The 15,707-nt window shown below is 40.3% G+C and overlaps 2 protein-coding genes across 2 annotated transcripts in view; both read left to right on the top strand.

Annotated features, from left to right (window-relative positions):
• The window catches only part of LOC124252902 (cell death abnormality protein 1-like), a 239,219-nt gene that overhangs the window by 150,628 nt on the left and 72,884 nt on the right, over nucleotides 1–15,707 (top strand). The gene's annotated exons all lie outside the window — the stretch shown is intronic.
• LOC124252907 (multiple epidermal growth factor-like domains protein 10) overlaps nucleotides 1–15,707 on the top strand; it is a 112,180-nt gene that overhangs the window by 64,683 nt on the left and 31,790 nt on the right. The gene's annotated exons all lie outside the window — the stretch shown is intronic.

Genomic DNA, 15,707 nt, shown 5'->3' with positions numbered 1-15,707 from the left:
ATCATAAGGAAAGATACATGCGAATATTCCACTACAAATAGAAGCGACAAAACCCTTTCCACATTCATAAGAAATCTCTGCCAAAAAAAACAGAGTCGATTGTACAATTGTGACTATATCATGATATTTGTTTCAACAGTGTTACAGCTTTATGATGTTGTTTGTAAATAAATCGGGTCTGAACCAGACAATCCAGTGATTGTCACCATGCGATACTATGACAGTGTTTATGAATCACTATGAAATAGTGATGATACCAGGTGTTCGCGAAAAGGTGAGCGTATCCTGCCCCACCGTCGGCACTCGTCATAAACATATGCTAAGTCTAGTCATTTGTTCACCTGAAATAATTCGGGAACGTATGGTGTAAGTCAACATTTTGAATTGCTCGGACATAATTTTTTGTCACTAATGCATCGAATTTGCACATTTCCTCCACCTGACTACCATTTTGAACTACTTAAGGGAAATTAATCTGTATCATAATTTGTAGCTATGTACCGTGAATGACAGATTGCCTGTTTTAGAATTTTATGCTATGACATGTTCTGTTTGTAAATAGTAATTAATGAATATATTATAATGATTGTATATTTTTTCAAGAAACTCATTTGTTGTAACCTTGATGAAACAACTTCTGAGCAAGAGTAGCATGACGCTCTTCGAAATCCTGAGAAAAAGAGCACCCTCAATTGTACGTCAAAAGTTGTGAAATGTAAACACCAAAGGCTGGAGCTGTTGGAATATTGCTCAACATGAAAGGGAATTTGACTATTGGAAAGTTGAAATCATCCCTTTTGTCATACAGACTTGAGGAGAGTTTTTTTGTCACTCTGAATCTTTATGCATTGATCTAAATATGCAACAGTTGAAGCTGTCTCATTTGTCTCCTTAATTTCAAGTTCAGGTTGGTAAATCAGTGGAAGGCAATTGGCGATTTGATGGTTATTGTATATAACATATTTTGTGTATTACACATACAAATATTATTTTTTAAACGGCGTTCAAAAATAATGATTATTTCCTCAAGAAATCAGATCACAGTAGACTTTAAAAGCTAAAGCGACACGAAGTCACAGTTCCATTTTGGCATTGCATGTGTCGGACAGAACATATGATACATTAGAGAAGTGTCAGTGTTTACACTAAACTAGACCAGTTAGAAAAGAAGGGAAACAAGGAAATATAACAGGAGCTGTTGCTCACCAACACTTCGGTGTCTTACATCAATAAACTCACGATGCTCTATGGGTGACAACTTCTTTAGTAGAAGATGCAGTTATATATAATCCATGTATTCAGTGAGAATGAGTTTTAAGTTTTATGCGGCTTTTAGCTGTATTCCAGCAATCTCGTTGTACCTCTACTTCGTTGTGATGTAGAGAACAGAACGATAGAATATGCGACCAAGATCCAAAGCACATAGAAACACGTTTCATGCCTACAGAGCCACCATAATACGGAACGTCGGCACAGACACAACACAGAAACGTCTTTAGTGCCAAACAACAACAAGTCAAACATTTCAGATAGAACAACCGCTATGGCACAAATGTATACGATTTTTTCTCTTTTATATTTCCTGCAAAATTAAAAACAATGTTGCAACTAAGTTGATGTAAATCGCCCCAAAATTTTCAAACGTCGGAAATGATTAATTCCGAAATAATTGTACGACATAAAGCAAATTCAGTTCGTTCATGGAAGTATTGACCATTCGTTGATAAGTCTTTTATCTGCCTTGTGTAAAATTGGTGTGTTGACGCCCAGTATTTACTTTAAACTATTTGATTGTCAAATTCAGCCTATTCTTTTGTATGGATCCGAGATTTGGGGATTCCAGAGGTATGAATGCATAGAAAAAATACACCTGATGGCCTGTAGGACATTTTTAAATGTAGGACCCTCTACACCGAATTGTATGGTGTACGGTGAATGTGGGAGGTATCCCCTGTATATAAATGCTCATATTCGATGTATAAAATTCTGGTTAAGATATTGTGTATGCAAGAGCATAGATTACCCGAAAAGGCTTATAACATGCTTGTTCATTTGGACAACATTGGTAAAGGGACGTGGGCATCTTATGTAAGAAATCTTCTGTTTTCACATGGTTATGGTTTTGTATGGTTAAGTCAGTCAGTTGGTGTTGCAAGTTTGTTTTTAACTCAGTTTCGAGAAAGAAGTCTTAATATATTTAATCAAGAATGGTATTCGATACATAATAGTTCACGGTACGAATATACAAATCACTACTCCAGCCGGAGAAATATCTGTCGTTTTTAACATCAAAGAAATTAAGATATCCATTTGTACGTTTTAGGTTAGGTTTGATCAACATAATGGTAAACGAAGGAAGACATTTTTATATTGAACGATGCAAGAGAATGTGCCAACTGTGTAATATAGATGTGGAAAATGAAATCCATTTTTTACTTGTATGTCCTTTGTATAAAGATTTGCGTACTAAATATATAGCTGAATATTATTATCTATGTAAGCCACCTACATTAGCATTTAAACTACTTCTTTCATCAACTGACCAGCATGTAATAATAAAGCTGTCGTACTATATCAATTATGCTCTTATTAAAAGTAACAGTCTAATAAAAAGTGTTGTAGGTCCATCGTATTTCACTACTTGTACATAATTTACTGTCTGTATCATGATTTGCTGTTTGGATCACTAATTACTACTTATTGCACCATATGCATAATGCATATGTATAACTCCAATGTATTTGGGCCGGAGGCCTTTTGTACAATAAACATCTTTGACTTTGACTTTTGACCAACACGCACTGCAAGATAAGATACACTGGGACATTTCCTCAGTGGGACCAACTCATGTTGGTTCAAAGTCCATTGGTTGCCTAGAATAAGCTATATACAACCCCAACGGACAGTCTGACAAAATATACCAGTCACTCAGACAAAAGATATTCATTGGTCCAAGGTGGTGATATAGGAACGACCTAACAGGTGCATCTCCTGTACAGGCAGTTCACAGTGAATGGCCGGGCATTAATTATCGAAACGGTCATGTTGCTGAGACATTTACAAATATTGACAAATTTAAACAATATACGTTTTCAAGTCAGCTACCTGTCCAGACATTAAATTAAAAAGGAACTAGAGTGTACAAGGCACACAGGTGACCTGATAATGGTTGCACAGTATAGAATATGTTGAACGAGTATCCTTTTCCCAGACAACTGGTAACGTCACTGAATGTCAGTGTTCAGTTCAAATGGTATTCACTGTTGTGTCTTTTGTCCCCGAAGAAGGCTGCATTGGCCAATGATCCAAACTAGTTGTTCCTTGAAGCTGACGTAATTCATTAGAAGGTGTTAAGTACCTGACAAGTATTCTTGTCTCACGATCACGTGTTTTTGTCTCGGAAACTCTATCTGTCCCTAAGTGAGATTATAAGCAATAATTCCAAACTAAACCTTCTGGTGCTTCATTATGACTGGTCTGCTCGTCAACGTTTGGACCGACAACGTCTGCAAGAGCAGGCATGGCACCATCTGCCTCGTCAGTGGTGTCCTTTGATGTCATAACTGCAGCGAAAGAAGCTCCAACATTGTCATCAGTAATTTCCCAGTATCTATGGAGGGTTTCGTACGTCACGCTTGATGCGTGGACACGTCTAGGTGATACATCATGATCGCCCCGTACTCTGATGTTGTTCGATCTGTAAACAAAATACAAATATATATTATGTCACTACATATACATGACTATCAGCAGTGTATGAAATAAGTTAAAAATCCAGCCAGACATCAGGGCTGGTAACTTCAAAATGTTACCAGCCCAAAATGGATTTAACCCGACCAAACAAACCAAAGAAAATAACTAAATTTTTAGTTAAAACCAATAATTTAATGAACCTGAGACATGTATGTACTGTCTAACAGTCTATTTACAACAGTCATTGTTAATACACAGATGTATGGAACATGTTATCTAATACTTTTACCAGACCATCGGGCTGGCCAGCTGTAAATTTAGACCGTCCGTCAGAAATCAAGCCCGTCTCGGGCAGTCGGATGGGCCTTACTTCATACACTGCTATCAGTGATCATGGTAGAAAGACGGTTCATATTGAAAGGCATTTCAGTTTCATAGAGAACCGAAATACTAGCATTGATATCTAAAATGAAATATAGCACTGGGCAATATCAAAAACCATTTTGAAGACAAGAAATGAAAAACGCAAATAACCTTCGTTTGCAAAACTTTCTGACGACTGACACAACTGCAACACTGACGGCAACGATTAAATCTGCCGTTGACATTACAACGTAAGATGCTCTTCCGTAGGCTTGATCTGAAGGAGAAACATGGACTGGCGTAGCCACTGGAAATATAGTCAATCATGTATAGTACATCCATTTTGGGGTTATACTGGCAAATATCCACATTATTAATGTTGTGAAAAGACATGATTGGTTTAATTTCTAGAATTTGAATATGAAAGAAGCTACCATGTCCAGAAAGAATATAACTAAAAATAATTTATTCTTATATACTCTGACATTCTTGTGTTCAAATTGAAACGGAACTGAATTACCTTTGCATTTGTATCCTGGTATTGTATTTCCGCGTAGCATGGAAGGATCACAGTTCTCCCTTGTCATACAGTCGGACGAGGAACAATTGTTTCCGCATCCTTTACTACACTTCCCTGTGGTTTGGTTCCACATACCGTCGAGACATGACTCAGATACATATTGGTATAGAAACTTCCGTAGAACCCGTACAGACAAGATTCATCCTGTGTGTGGCATGTGCCATTCACAGTTCTCGGGGCACGGTAGACAATCTGTCCCGCATGTCCCCGGTATACAGCCGTCAATGCAAGCACCTGTGTTGTCACATTTTAGATTTCTACAGAGAGATTTACACTTGGACGAACAACGCGATCTATACCAACCACGTACACATCCATGAACACAGTCCCCTGTCAGTTGTTCACATTCGGGTTTGGAAGACACTGCTGTTGTAGCAGACAAAGAACCATCACCAACGTTGGGCTTTGTGTCAGGCCGACAATGTAAACTACACATGTGAACACACAATGGACCGTAAAATCCTGGTTTACATCCATGTGTACAATCATCATCTTCACATCCACCAAGACAGTTCACGCCACCATGCCCAGCATGGCATTCCTCACAAGTTCTTGTTTTCACATTACAGGACTTGCATCTCCTGGAACAGATGCTGCAGTGAGAACCGTAATATGAGTTATTACATCCAGCAATACACGATGACCCGAGATTACAGAATTCCCCATCGCAAGCACGTGGGCATTGCTCACACGTGTCCTCAGGATCCAGACACGGTATTTTGCAATTAGAGCCATGAAATCCCTGTTTGCAGCTATCCGTGCACCTGTCAATTGCGGTACTTCTCTTTTCACAAATACTGTTTTTGCATTGGCTACTGCATTTCGAACTGCATCTCAGATCATAATAGCCATCATGACACTTGGTCTGGCAGTATCCTGTCTCCCAGTCACATTCTGAACAGTGCTGATCCTCTTGACAATTGGCTGCTGCAAAACGCAAAGTATGAACTGAGGCTGGTATTCTGACATTCTTCAAATATATGCAGAAATACATTAATAAATATTACTGTGCTTTGAGTAGCAAGAACACACTCTTGATTTCTGAATATAATAAGACTGGATTCAAATAATTTAGCGAGGAGTTTGTTTGTGCGTGTGTGTCTGCGTACGTGCATGCATGCGTGCGTCTGATTGTACCAGCCAGCAAATATTGTAGTGCTGGACAAGATAGACGCAAGGCAATTCTATACAATCACTACCCAACTCAGACAGCACTTACTGATTCCGAGCCGATAAGTCCGTTTATCCTTCAGTGCTGAGCTTCGGGCAGGGTGACAACAAGTACCATGTTTTAACATCTCATAGTATGACGGGGCAGGACATATGAACACCTACCAATACTCTTCGGGCGGACACTTTATCCACTACACCACTACAATACTTTGGTAGTGGAAAACATATATCATATAACATTTACTATGGTCTGAAATTACCTTCAGTGTGGGAAATCACAACAGCAGGGACAACAATCAGCAACGCAATTCTTAGGCATCTTCAACGAAATGGAGTATATCATTAGTAAAAATACAAACATGACGAGAAATATAATCATAGTTCAGATGGCACAGAGAAATATAAAAAGTGAATTGTCTGATTAAAGTATCATATATTCATGCCAATAATGGTTGTCACCCCCAGCCTATTAATAAAATTGAAGGGCGTGACAACCATTTTTGACATGGGTATATTTCGAAAGCATTGCCATTGATATTATACAATGTAACATGAATGTCCGCAGTTACACTATCAGACGGAAGATGAAAACAAACAAGGCCCAGAAATCAGTTATACTAGCCATGGCCAGCCTTTGTCTTTTAACTGGTCTGTTTAATGCGTTTTAACGTCCACTGTGAAGAAATCTTATCCTGTCATTACCCCTTTAATTAAAGGTTACTATTGCTGTGCGCTATATAGATGCTTGGTTGACACATGTTACCGTATCCAGTATTGGTCACTGAATTGTCTGGTCGCCGGGTCGATTAGTTACAGACCACCGCCATATAGCTGGAACATTGCAGAGTGTGGCCTTAAACAGCAGGAAGCAAACAAACAAATCTCACCTGCCTTTGTACTGCTCCAGAGTCGGGTCAAACAAAGCCAATGCACCCGTACTATTCCATCATAAAGTACCTTATACAACCCTTATTCTTAAGACATAACTGGATCAGTCTACAAGCACAGTGTTGTCAGGGTGTCACCACTGCAGTGAAACAACATCTTGCACAGTAAGGAATAGGTACTGCAAGGGAAACAACTCCACGTGCCATATTGGAAATGTTTGGGAACAAAAGGGAACGTGTACTATAAAGTTTTGTAATGACACAGATGAATGTTTCTTTATCGGTATGCTGCTAAAAAGGTTTTTATTTCTGTGTGACATCGGTTTAAATTATATCTTACCTATTGCGGTATGTTTTTAGTTGGGAAGTTGCGAACAATTTGCAGCACAGTCACCCTACATGAGCATGTGGCATTTCAATCAGTCGTAAAAGGGCTGTGTGAATTGACGTGAAATGACAGCAGGTATTTCTTATTACGGGAAATAGGGAAGCTTTATTTCATGTATGGTATTTTGGAAAATTAATGTACATTGTGTTTACCTAAACGGTTCATGCTTCAATTAGTTATCTATAAATCTAAGTTTATCAACATTTATCACCATGACTCTCAGGGACGGATCCAGTGAGTGGTGCGGAGCTACAACAAGGAAGTTTGTCTGCACAGTTTATGCATCCAACATATAATGAGATAAACATCATACCTATATTCGCGTTGTGCAAGTTATAACAATTGGACGTATCGCACGCACTTCACTCATGGAACAATCTGACAGGAAATAATATCTTAAAATGTACCCACCCCTTCCCGAATCACGTACACTTCAATATCAATGTATGGCTAGATTGTCTAAATTGCTAGCGGCTGAGGGGATGGTGTAAATCCAGCTAGGGCCCATGTAGGAAGCAAATGTACTGTAAGTCCCCATGGTCCCTAGTATGGTGGTCTACCTTCAGTCCTTGGCAATCTATAGTCTGTTTGTATATTGTATTATCATTTATAGTTGAAATATTTTAGATTTAATTACTAGTTTTAAATGGATATTTGTGATACACTAGTAGTTTTACTGTTCTTCGTCAACAGGCCTTTAACTTCTTACTTTGTGTATCTTTAATATAATTATTTATTGTTCTCGTCACGATATGGCGGAAATATTGCCGATGTGACCATAAATATTAACTCACTCACTCACACTTCAATATCAGGCTGCTCATGATTGACTTATTAGTTAAAGAAAAACTGACTTGATGTATGTAGAATATGAAGTTAGCTCATCCTGTCTGCACAAGCTACGTTCTCAAAGGAAGAATTGAATATTGTTGTACTTTTACTTTAGGTAAGCTAAAGTAGGCCACAATGTAAGGACTTCAGCATCAAAAGATATACCGAATACGTGTGTTGCATGACGCTCTTTTCGAGAATGGTGGTGAGATTAAGTTGCAGTTTTGGTAATTCCAAAATATTCTTTAAACATTAGTAATTATTAATCCAGTCGACGTGAACATACAGTTGCACTACTTTCAGTTCATTCACAAATGTACAATAACTGGTTTGCACCAAGCCTGCATATCGGAAGTCAGTTTCCTTAAACAAGAAATACACAGGGGCCGTAATTCTTGAAACACTTATGGGCTGTTGGGTATCCTAATGGTTAAAGCGTCTACTCGTCACATGCGTACAATGTGTGAAGCCCATTTCTGGTGTCCCCCACAGTGATATTGCTGGATTATTGCAAAAAGCGGCGTAAAACCAGACTCACTCACTCACTCTTGAAATATTTGTTTCCTTCTATGCATTTTATTACAATCTGATAACCAATGGTCAAGATCGGTGACATGGTTGCATAAACCACTTGCATGTCTTGTCCAGACTCTTCATATTGCTGAAACCCATAAACATCCGGGTTAGAACTGGTCGTCAGCAACCAATGCTTGTGGTAAGAAGCGACTAACGGGATCGGGTGGTCAGGCTCGTTGTCTTGGTTGACACATGCCATTGCGTCCCAACTGCGTAGATAGATGCTCATGGCGTTGATCACTGGATACTCTGGTGCAGACTTATGAACATACCGTCGCCATACAGATGGAATAAATCAAACAAACATCGCATTCCACTGACATACAAAAACCTTTTAGAGACCAGCACATGAGGGTAGAATTTACTACGTTCTGATCATTTTGAAGGCAATTGGAGCAACCGGAAGTTGAATAGAGAGGTTATAGTCCATGACATGTTACAGCAGATACTGCACACACTCCACACAGCTAGTGGTCTGATAACCCTCGTGTCGTCGCTGTGGTTGGACAGTTGCTATGACACGGAAGTGTTAGAGATTTCTCTTATTATAGAGAAAGCTGTCAGCTGTTGATGTTGGGATGATGACGAGGTAAGTGACATTGCATTATCATTAACTGAGGTCTAGAATTTGAGTTTCACATGAAAATTGGATAATTAATACGTTAATATAAATGGTCAGCTCTTTTATTACCATTACAGGGGCAGATTGTAAAACAGTTATCAAGCCAAATATGTCCATGCTTGCGGGGATCGATAATCAGTTTGACTGGCAGGACTTGATTAGTTTGAGGCTGATAAAACAAACAAAACAGACCCAAAACAACAAAAAACAAAACCAAACCAAAACATACATAATGGAATGACAAGACGCAGAAAACGAATGTCTGTAAAAGTAAATTCGACGTGAAGACTAATATCTAGTGTGCCTGCTATGATGGTTTACAAAGGCACGTTATCTTGACGGCATGCCATTGATTAATTACCATAATGCTGCCCTCTGAATTGCCAACCAGTCCGCCGGTACAGCTAGTCCTAGCTTAATCCACGTTGGCGGATGGGTGCAGTCCAATGTCCGTAAAGCATTTTCGCCGGAAGCGATGTGGTCATGTGTTGCTGTCTGCCTGTAAACACGGCTTCATGCGTTTGGCGCCATCATTGGTGTTTCCTAACCAGAGTCAAGCTCTTCACAAGACGCTCAGGCCGCCTGTAGATCCGGATTATAGGGGTATATGTTGTAAATCGCCTTCCTTGTGTATGTAGTTTTCTATTGATAAAAGCGTCATATCTGAATCGTATTGTGTATTGCAGTTTATGTAATGAGACGAAATTGTCTTAGTGTTTTTTTAGGCCTGCCATGCTCAGGTCTCGTTGTTGTTCCCTCCTGTTTGAAGTTCCTGTCCACAGTCAATAAATTACACTTTCTGATTTGCAAGACATGCGGACAACCTAGGCATACAGTCTCTGTCTAACCCACTATTCGCCATTTTGTCTGTTCATTGACATACTGTCCCGGAAGCGTGTGCTAACCTCAGTTTTATCACTGATTTTCTGTTTCCGTATAGGAGGACACGCTTTGCCCTCTGTGTACACGGGCTGTTAACGCTTAATGTGAAATTTCATTGTGATCAGATGTTAACTTCGTATGGAACACCAGGGGTTTTTAAATATACAGCTACATTCATTTAATGCCCAAACTTTTACTCGGTCGCGATATTGATGACTGAGGTTTTTTTACAAAGCGCATGTTCAACAATTACATTTGAGACATTAGTGTTAGTTTCCCCCTGATCTACTCCATGTTTAATGTACTGCTACACGTAATTAAGACATTCTGTGTGTGTCAATCCATTTCATACCCGTGAAGATTAGGGTTAGATTTGATCCTCAGCAACCTATGCTATGCAGTCGGACTCGATGACCAGGTTGATGTATGACATTGTGTTCATGATGTCAGTCACTGGATTGTCTGGTCCAGACTCGATTATTTACAGACCGCCGTCATATAGCTGGATTATTGTTGAGAGCGGCTTTAAACAACAAACAAACTTTCCATTTCCGAAACATGAGAATGAAAACAAGGCTGTCGAAACTGGAAGCTAGATCTGTTTTTAAACAATACCTTCACGGAGGCGACTGAGTCTCTGTCTTATTGTGTAAATGTAAACACTTCCTTTATTATATTGTATGATACGAAAGCAATACTTTCGAAATTTGATACCTAAATTAGAGAAAAAAACATGTTTTTATTATTCCTCTGTACTGCTTGGAGTTATATTGATTATATTTCTCCTCCTGTTCGTATTTTTACGGTTGATAGCCTCCATTTTGTTGCAGCTGCCCAATGATTGCGTTGCTGTTTGTTGTCACTGCTGTTGTGATTTCACACACTGAAGGTAATTTCAGACCATAGTAGATGTTTTCTAATATATGTATTCCACTACCATATTATTGAAGCGGTGTAGTGGATAACGAGTATTGGTAGGTGTTCTCATGTCCTGCCACGTCATACTATGAGATGTTAAAACATGATATGTGTTGTCACCCTGTTTGGATCTCTGCATTGAGGGATACAAGGACTCCTCGGCTCGGAATAATATTCAGTAATAACGAGTGCATTTGTTATGCGCTATTTTCCATACGTTGCGGTTGCTCAAAGCGCAGGTCTGATTATTATTACCCCGGATAACCCAAGCTGCCTGTGAGGCGCTAGAAGGTTAACAGTCGCATGACTTATCTCACCGGGTACCCACTTTCTGCTGGGTGAAAAGAGGCAATTTAGACACTTGTTTGTCAAAGGTGAGACCACATATATCACATGTGCTTCGTTGTGGGGCAGGACTGAAGTCCAAGAAACTCTCAGGAGTCGAGCTACCAACACGGTCACCCATCCAAGGACTCTCCGTGTCCAACGTTGCTTAACTTCAACTGATTTGTGACCTGAGGTCTATGCACAGGACCACACACCACCACGTAAGTGCTGTCTGAGTTGGGTTTCCATATCCGGTAGCTTGAGTCTCAGTTGTCTTGCAGTACAATTGGCGCTGGCTTGTACACTCAGACGCACGCATGCTTGCACGCATACACATACAAACTCTCACACCTACATACAAATGTAATGCCGTCATAGCTTCGTATTAGTATTCTAGTGGTATAGCGGATAAAGTGTCTGCCTGGAGAGCATTGGTAGGTGTTCTCATCTCCTACCACGTGATAATATCAGACGTTAAAACATGGCACTTGTTGTCACCCTGCCTGGAGCTCAGGATTGAAAAGTCAGACGCAAATACAAACTCTCACAACCCTACACAATGTATTTGCAGTAATAGACCCAATCACAGGTTCTTCGATGTATTATTTGAATGCTGATATGATATGTACTCCCTTGCCATGTCTTATTATGTTCGGAACTCAAGAGTGTGATCTTGCTACTTATAGCATAGCATAGATTTTAATGTGTCTCTGCGTATATTTGAAGAATGTCAGATAACCAGCCTCTGTTCATACTTTGCATTTTCAAGCAGCCAATTGTCAAGAGGATCAGCACTGTTCAGAATGTGACTGGGAGACAGGATACTGCCAGACCAAGTGTCAAGAAGGCTATTATGATCTGAAATGCAGTTCCAAATGCAGTAGCCAATGCAAAAACAATGTTTGTGAAAAGACAGGAACTGGAATTGACAGGTGCACGGAGGGTTGCAAACAGGGATTTCATGGCTCAAACTGCAAAATACCTTGTCTGGATCCTGGGGACACGTGTGAGCAATGCCCACGTGCTTGTGATGGGGAATTCTGTAATCTCGGGTCATCGTGTATTGCTGGATGTAATAACTCATATTACGGTTCTCACTGCAGCATCTGTTCCAGGAGATGCAAGTCCTGTAATGTGAAAACAAGAACTTGTGAGGAATGCCATGCTGGGCATGGTGGCGTGAACTGTCTTGGGGGATGTGAAGATGATGATTGTACACTTGGATGTAAACCAGGATTTTACGGTCCATTGTGTGTTCACATGTGTAGTTTACATTGTCGGCCTGACACAAAGCCCAAAATTGATGATGGTTCTTTGTCTGCTACAACAGCAGTGTCTTCCAAACCCGAATGTGAACAACTGACAGGGGACTGTGTTCATGGATGTGAGCGTGGCTGGTATGGATCGCGTCGTTCGTCCAAGTGTAAATCACTGTGTAGAAATCTTAAATGTGACAACATAGGTGCTTGTATTGATGGCTGTATACCGGGGACATACGGGACAGATTGTCTACCGTGCCCCGAGAACTGTGTGAATGGCACATGTCACACACAGGATGGATCTTGTCTCGACGGATGTGTCAAAGGGTTCTACGGAAGTTTCTGTACCAATACCTGTGAGTCGTGTCTCGACGGTATCTGCAACCAAACCACAGGCAAATGTAGCAATGGGTGCAGAAACAATTGTTCCTCGTACGACTGTATGGCAAGGGTGAACTGTGATCCTTCCATTCTACAACGAGACACGATGCCAGGTTACAAACCCAAAGGTAATTCAGTTCAGTATTGAAAAGATATCAACATTCTAAATGAACAAATTAACTCTGTTCATGTGGATATTTTGCAGTATAACCCCAAAATGGATGTATTAAACATATTTATTATATTTTTTCAGAGACTACGCCAGTCCATGTTTCTCCTTCAGATGAAGCTGATGGGAGAACATCTTACGTTGTAATGTCAACAGCAGCTTTAGTCGTTGCCGTCAGTGTTGCAGTTGTGTCAGTCGTCAGAAAGATTTGTAGACGAAGGTTATTTGCGTCTTTCATTTCGTATCTTCAGAGCGATGTTCGATATTGCCCAGTGCTATATTTCATTTTCAATATCGTTGTTAGTATTTCGGTTCTCTCTAAAATCTAAAATGTCTTTCAAAATGAACCGTCTTTATACCGTGTTCACTGATAATGTTATGTGTAGAATATATATTTGTATTTTGTTAACAGATCGAACAACATCAGAGTACAGGGCGACCATGACGTGTCACCAAGACGTGTCCACACATCAAGCGTGACGTACGAAACTCTCCATAGATACTGGGAAATTAGTGATGAAGATGTTGGAGCTTCTTCTGCTGCAGTTATGACAGCAAAAGACACCGGTAACGAGACCAGCGGTGCCATGGCAGCTCTTGCAGACGTTTTCGGTCCAAACGTTGACGAGCAGACCAGTCATAATGAAACACCAGAAGATTTGGTTTGGAATTATTGCTCATATTCTCACTTAGGAACAGATAGAGTTTCCGAGACAAAAACACGTGATCGTGAGACAAGAACACTTGTTAGGTACTTAACACCTTCCAATGAAATATGTCAGTTTCAAAGAACAACCAGTTTGGATCATTGGCCAATGCAGCCTTCTTCGGGGACAAAAGACACAACAGTGAATACCATTTGAACTGACCACTGACACTCAACGACGTGTACGGGAAAAGGTTACTCGACTCAGGAGTGTTCAACATATTCTATATTGTGTAGCTATGATGATGTCATCTTTGTGCCTTGTACACTGAAGTTCATGGCCATTGTAAACCAATGTGTGGACATGTGCCTCTTTGAAAATGTATGTATATATTTGTAATTGCCGCAGCAACATGACCGTTTCAATGATTAATGCCCGTCCATTCAGTATGAACTGCCTGTACTTTCCCATATTAACACCTTGGACTAATGAATATCTGTTGTCTGAGAGACCGATATGTTTTGTCAGACTTGTGTTGGGCTTGTACATAGTTTATTTTGGCTCTGCACGACCAGGGAGAGTCGTTCCCTCTGCCTCAATGTATCTGTATCTTACAGTGCATTTTAATACATACTTCCATGAACGAACTGAATTTGTTTTGTTTTGTTTTGGTGCAAATATATCCTGATAAGTTATTTCCGAGGTTTGAATTTGAATGTACATCAATGTATGTGTCCACAGAAACTAACCTGTTGTTCTCTGTGCAATATTCGACTGTCTATAATTAAAGACGTTTCACATAACTACGTCTTGCTGTTGTCTATGTTGTGCCGACACTCTGTATCATGATGGATCTTGAGGTATGCATATGTTTTTCTATGTGTTTTGTGTCTTGGTCTCACATTCTGAGGTCCTGTTCCCTATGTGTAAACATACACACTGAGGGGCGGTGGGGTAGCCTAGTGGTTAAAGCGTTGGCTCGTCACGCTGAAGACCTGGGTTCCAATCCCCACATGGGTACAATGTGTGAAGCCCATTTCTGGTGTCCCCGCCGTGATTTTGCTATAATATTGCTAAAAGCGGCGTAAAACCAAACTCAGTCAGTCAGTCAGACATACACAGTGTCTCAAAATATTTTCATATAGAGTATTCTAGGACAATACACAAGACAGTTAAAGGGTATTGCACACGAATCCAGCGAGGGGCGCTGGGGTAGCCTGGTGGTTAAAGCATTTGCTCGTTATGCCGAAGACCCGGTTTCAATTTCCCACATGGTACAAGGTGTGAAGCCCATTTCTGGGCGTGATAGTGTTGGACTGTAGCTGAACTAAAACTCACTCACTCGAATCAAGTGATTAGATATAACTGCATATGATAATAAAGAAGATACATGAAGTATTTTAGCTACATCCTTTCATGTCAGACTGACTTGACTTGGGTCAAGTCAGAAAAACCCATTCCACTGACCATCGGAACCTCATCCAATGCCCATGTGATCCCAATTTTGCGAAAATGTCAGCGTTCCAATGAGTTCCGATGAAAATTCACCGACATCCTTTTTTGGGGGGTCCCCATTTTCTGTAAAATCCGATAGAGATCCAACAATGATCAAGTTAATCAGATGAAAGACTGGTAGTGGCCTGATGTCTGTCTGCAAACACTCTCCCGACATCAATCCGACAAATCGGACACTGACCCGATACTGGTCCGATTTGTCGCCAAAATCGGCAGTCGAGTATAAAAGCGGGCTGCATCTCCTGACGGTACTAGCCATGGATCAACTTCCTCGCAACACTGCATTCCCGGGCTTTGTTTTTATGCTGCAGCAACAAATTATGCAACAAGATGCAATGACCCTTGAGGTCCTGAGATGGGCACTTCACCAGACGCCTGAATTAACTTAGAATGGAGGATACAATGGCATTCTTCAATTTCTTGAGAGTTACGCAAGAATCTTTTGATGAACTACTCCAGAGACTTGAATCAAGACTCAGGAAGGATGATACCAATG

This window comes from Haliotis rubra, unplaced genomic scaffold (assembly GCF_003918875.1).
Source record: "Haliotis rubra isolate DU_JTF1 unplaced genomic scaffold, ASM391887v1 Scf529, whole genome shotgun sequence".
Lineage (NCBI taxonomy): Eukaryota > Metazoa > Mollusca > Gastropoda > Lepetellida > Haliotidae > Haliotis > Haliotis rubra.
Note: the sequence above shows the minus strand (reverse complement) of the source record. Positions and strands in the feature narration are given on the sequence as shown.